Source organism: Grammomys surdaster, unplaced genomic scaffold, assembly GCF_004785775.1.
Source record: "Grammomys surdaster isolate TR1022 unplaced genomic scaffold, NIH_TR_1.0 125833, whole genome shotgun sequence".
NCBI classification, from domain to species: domain Eukaryota; kingdom Metazoa; phylum Chordata; class Mammalia; order Rodentia; family Muridae; genus Grammomys; species Grammomys surdaster.
Window position 1 is genome coordinate 815,494 of NW_021620661.1, and position 6,280 is coordinate 821,773.

The following is a 6,280-nucleotide window of genomic DNA, read 5'->3' on the forward strand; positions in this document are numbered from 1 at the left end:
CAGAGGACTGCCTTGTCTGGCCTCAGTGGGAGGAGATGCGCTTGGTCCTGTGGAGGTTGATGCTCCAGAGAAGAGAGATGCTAGAAGGTTGAGGTGGGAGTGGGTGGGTGGGTAGGGGAGCACCCTCTTAGAGGCAAAAGGGAGGGGGGACTGGGAAGGGGCACAACATTCAAAATGTAAATGAATAAAATAATAAAAGAAGAACAAAACAAAACAACCCCCCAAAATGGAAAAGCACAGTTAAAATTTTATTTATCTATTTAATCTCCATGTATACATAAAATAAGTCAATTGATTCCATTTTGGATTGCTTTTTTAGTTTACAATTAAATTCATAGTTATTACTACCAAATACTACCAAAAAAAGAGATCTAATACATGTTTGAAGTTGTAGTTGATCTCTTCTTTATATTACCTTTTCCCTTTATATTAAACACGCAAACAAACCCTATTCCCTTATAGTGGAATTGCAAATAGTGCTTTATCTCCTGTTGAAATCACATCTGAGCATCACTAATTAGCACTAATGAGAGTTTAGTCTACTTGTGATGCATCAATGGTGTAATTTACAGCAGAATTGTCCTCTTACCTTTACACACATAAAGTGTATAGCAAGTCAGGCGTTGCTGACAATGGACTTGGAGAAGTAAGAGTCAAGGAGAATTTGGAATTCGCACAGTGGTACTATTAAAATCAGTATCGTTGTTTGTTATACACCAGGATGTGCATCAATCATCTGCTTCCCAACAACCCAGAGGTAGAGGAGGTATGTGTCTCGTCACAGGTTCCTGAGAGGTCCAACAGCTTCTTGCCAAGGACTATTTGTTGGCAAGTGTTATGGTCTCATTTGTAGCCTAGTAAACCTTGTTTACATTTGCTTTGAGAACTACGTTGAAAACCCTACTGAGTTGGGGTACAGGTAAGTCACACACAAACACACACACGCACACACACACACACACTGCTCAGCATCCCCTCATCTGCCTGGTGTTAATGATGTCAGAACAAATGTGCTCACACGTGAGGTTGAAAAGGTGCCGGTGTCCAGCTTATAACTTCCAAGTAGGAGCTCACAAAGTCTGATACTTCGTATCTAGTTTAGTCCATTCATGTCTATTGTAGTCTCCTGCATCTCTTAGTTATCTCACGAGGTACGTCTCTTTCCAGCAACAGAGTAGAAACATCTGGCTTTTTTAGGAAGACACAGCAACAGTGAGTTAAATGTGAAAGCGATATGGAGTCCTAGTTGTGTTTGTGTTTACATGTCACCTCCACTAAACCCTTCTAGATCAGAACTTTTAATACTGTCTGCTAAGGGCACTGGTAAGCAATGGTGACAACAGGAAAACTGGAGAGTCAGATGCCCAAGAGTTATTTGGGTTGGAGAATGAGCCCCCATCACCTGAAAACACATCACAATTCAGAAATCTCTCTTCTCTGATAGATGCTCAGAGTGTATCAAAGCCTAAAGTGAGGACAGCTTTGATGCACTCCCTAAGAGTACTAATAGCGTGACACAGATTTAAAAAGGGCTGCAGGAAGTACCACCCTACCACACACAAATGGAAGACTATGTTCCCAAATACTAAGAATTGATATGTCTGATAATATTTTGTCTGGTTTTTCTATAAAGTTTTGCAAAGATTCTGACTCAGTTTTATAATGAGAAAGAAGTCAATAAAATATTTAAAATACACAGGATGTTGAATGGAAATCTTCTCAGTGAATCCTCACAATCTTAACACTCCATGGTCTACAAATCAGAGAGTTGTCATCCACAGCTAGAAGTCAAATCCAATCTGCCTCACGGTTTTACCGTTAAAGTGTCATTGGGCTGTAACTGTGCTAGTCCAATTACACAGTGTCTGTGCTATTTGACAGCACTGTGGCATAGCTATCTCAGAGTCTCAATAGCCTGTGAAGTACAGTATGTATTGCCTGGCCCAATGTTTCTCAAGACAGAGAACTGGGCTCTGAGGTAGCATCCCCTGCCCTGGGCTTCTTAAATTCTCTAGGGTTAGCTACAAACAATTTTATAGCAGATACTGAATCTATGCTGCCACAGCTACGATGTTGTTGGATGGAGTTCACAGTCCTTGATGCATCTCCATGCCATTGCCTGTTAAAGATCCACCTGAGAAGCTTTATGTATAAACTAAAATGCTACTTTATAGTTTGCCAAATAGCTCTGAATGAAGGTCTAAGACGATGCTTCTATCTCAATTTTTATGGAATAAAAATTTTTAAAAATGGCAGAAATCAATGAAGAGTTTTCCTTTTTAAGTGGAGGTTGGGCTTCCTTGAAGGCCAGAGAAACTTCAAAGGAGATTATAGCATCCAGGATAGGAAGATCTCTGTAAAGATTTGAGACAAGCCCCAGGAGCTTCTTTTCCATTATTGTTTGCTAACTTGCCATCAACTCTGGAACAGAGGACAGGTGTATCCACTCTGGCCAGGGAGATAACTGGTTGCCTACAGGGCAAAGATAAAATATGTGAGGGTTTTTATTTTTTTTTTAAATACCATTGCTCGATGCTGGCATTAGATGAGACAGGCAGTCAACTCTTTGGTATTTTTATAACCAAACATCAATATTCACTCATATTGTGGGGAAGATGATGTTGGAGAGGTGTGAGATTTGTACCACAGAAAACTGCTTTGGATATTTCTATATTAGTGCTGAAAATAAACTCAGATTTTGACTTGTCTGAACTTCTTTTATAGGTAAGAAAATTAGATTTAATTTCAACCTCCATTTACTGTGACTTTATTTTAAAGTTATGTTGACACCATGATGATTAAAATATATGTCAAAAGCCTGATTGCATAGGGGTTGATGTCAAAAGTATCCCCTCTCCAGGAAAAAGACATCGGGATGGGTATGGCCCTCATGCCTCACTGGACAACGACAGGGGGACCGTAGCCATTACAAGGTCCCCTTCAATTACTGGAGGTCAGGCCTCTATCCCCGCCGTCGCAAGATTAGAATTGCCACAGCTCTTCTATACTTAGAGAAGGGAGGAGATATCAGGGGCAGCTCTGCTTACACACTGAAGGCCTAAAATCAGCCATAGGCCTAAAATCAGCAATATGCCTGTCATACATGTACACTAACACCAAGTCTTGAGTCTCTGTAAAAAACAAAACAAAAAACAAAAACAAAAAAACATTAAAACAGATGGCTATAAGCTATTGTAAACAGGCAGCTTTTGTGGAAATTTACAAGCCCGAGTAGTCATAGACCTTGTAAATAGGTAGCCTTGGCAGACAATACCAACTTAGATAAGGACAAGTGAGTCATAGGCAGAGTCATAGTGACCTGTCCCCTGAACCTTCACCTAGCCGATACCCGGTTCTGAAAGATATTTGTATTCCTCCTGAACACCCACACTCCATTGTCATCCCCTTCCCCACATCCTGCCTTTCTGTGTTTATAACTCCTGTGTAAATGAACTACGATTTGAGAAAAAAATAATTTTTAAAAAAAGAAAAATAAATAAATAAAAATAAAAAATATATGTCGAAAATGCCTTACTGTCCCCCTCTCAGCCAGCCTTTGGGATACTTGCCTGGACCCAGGATAAAGCTGGTATACAGATTTGAGAAGCCAGGTTCTGGGAAGTTGCCAAAGCCAGTTAGATAGCCAGCCAGATGGAGAGAAGACAGATTCTGCACTAAATGGAAGCAATGAAAAGGATCCAAAGGCTGAAATAAAGAGAAGTAGAAGGTGAAGGAGGGGAATGTCCTATAGGGGAGTGGACCCAGGGTCCCAAGCCTTAGAGACTCCCACATGCTTTCTGTTGGATCGACTCATCCATTTGTCATAAGATTTGTTGTATTCTCTCATAAAGACAAGATGATGAGGTCACCAGGCTTGTTCATGTGTTAAGAAATCCTTTTTAGATCAGCTATTGTGAGCATCCAGATAACACCCAAAGCTCATCAACCCGCCCCCAATCTTTGCCATGCTCCTGTTGCCATGACCAGTTCAAGGGTTTTCCAAAGGACCTTTTTGTCTCAAAGGATGAAGAAGCTATGTCAAGTGGGATTCCAACTCAGATCCATTAATAATGGAAAGACATGGGAACTGAAATAAAGAGTCATGCCCTTTGAAGTCCTGGTGAACATGAGCCTGATATGGATGTCTCCTGAATGCCTCTGCCAGAGCCTGACAAATGCAGAGGCAGATGCTCGCAGCCAACCATTGGACTGAGTATGGGGACCCCAATAGAAGAGCTAGAGAAAGAACTGAAGGAGCTGAAGGGGTTTGCAACCCCATAGAAAGAACAACAGTATCAACTAACCAGAGCTCCCAAAGCTCCCAGGGTCTAAACCACCAACCAAATAGTACACATGGAGGGACCTGTGGCTTCAGTCACATATGTAGCAGAGGATGGCCTTGTCTGGCATCAGTGGGAGGAGAGGTCCTTGGTCCTGGGACGGCTCAATGCTCAAGTGTAGGGGAGTGCCAGAGCAAGAAGGCAAGAGTGGGTGGGTGGGTGAGGGAGCACCCTCATAGAAGTGGGGGGGAGGGAGATAGGATAGGGGATTTCTGGAGGGAAAACCAGGAAAGGTGACAACATTTGAAATAAAGAAAATGTCCAAGAAAAGATAAGAAAAGAAAAAAAAAACACTGGAAGTGACAAATTTTAATACTCTACAACTGGCTTTCTAAAATGCTGTATGTATAGAATAAATCTTATTAAAAACAAGTGCAAAAAAGAAAGAAAAGAAAAGAAATCCCATTAAATATTAATGATGTCTGGAAAATTCCATGTTCCATACTTCAGAACCAGCCTGCTGCATTTTGCTAGCTTTTTATCCTTGAGTTCAGCTTCCTTCTCTAGTCCTTTTGTGATTAAGTCAGGATGGAAATGAATCTTACTGTCTTTTAAGCTCAATTCTTAAAGATTTTCTTCATCAAGGTAAATGTAGCCAAGTATATGTAAATGCACACATACTACAGCTCTACCCACAAATATATACTTTTATCCCTCACCCCTTACCCCTTATCCTCCCTACTTTGCCCATAACACACACATATAAACACCAAGACACACAGACACACATAAACACCAACACATACACAGAAATACATACACAAACACACACAGACACATAAGCACACAGACACACAAACACCAACATACATACAAACACACAGACACATAGTCATACACATACATAAACATACACAGATGTATATACATATGTACATACTAATGCACACACATACACAAACATGTGCACACATGACACCCACACATGCACACACATACACAATTCAAGGAGGAAAACACTGGTGCATTTAAAGCAGTCACTAAAAAACCTATCCTTAGCATTTTCTGCTTTAAATTTAGATTCTTCACTTAATTTTGCATCTTCCGATCATCCTATCATCTCTTCCAGCCAGCAGATTCCATGACCTATATGTGAAAAAAGAATTATGAGTCTGGTTTATTTTGACTGTTGAAAAACAAATTTGGTCAAGCTAGACAAACAGTCCTTTTTTTTTTTTTTTTTTTTTTCCAGAGATGCCTGACAGCCATGAGTTTGATTCCTTTTCCTGACCATGTGAAAATGTCTGTTCTCATCTTGGCCTTGTAACAAACTGTGTGTGTGACTTTGGGCAAAGTTCTCTCTGGCCCTCCAACTGTTTGATTATAGGAGTAAGTGTTAATGTCTTTTCAACTCAGGGCTCTGAAATGTGTCAGCCCTTCCAAGTCACAGGCACTGTATCTGTATAGTGATGATGTGACTGTGTGTGTTTTCTATTCCTGGGGAAAGGGTTTATACTTTTTATGAAATCCACTAAAGTTTTTGTGACAAAAAAGAAATGGTTCCTTAAAATAATCCCCAGAGTCATAGGATAGCTTAGTGTGGATTAAGTGCTTGCTGTGTGTCTTAGTTAAAGTTCTCATTGCTGTGAAGAGACATTATGACCAAGGCAACTCTTATAAAGGGCAACATTTTATTGGGGCTGCCTTACACTTTCAGAGAGGTTCAATCCATTATCATCATCTTAGGGAGCACAGCAGCATGCAAGCAGACATGGTGCTGGAGGAGCTGAGAGTTCTCCACAAGGGCAGCTAGAAGAAGGGTCCCTTCCACACAGAGCAGAGCCTGAGAATTGGTCCTCAAAGCCTGCCTAATCAGTGACATTCTTCCTCCTATGAGGCCACACCTCCAGTGCCATTTCCCATGAGACAAGCTTATTCAGACCACTTCACTATACAAATGTGAGGGCCCGAGTAGGGGTCCCTACCACCCACCAGATATG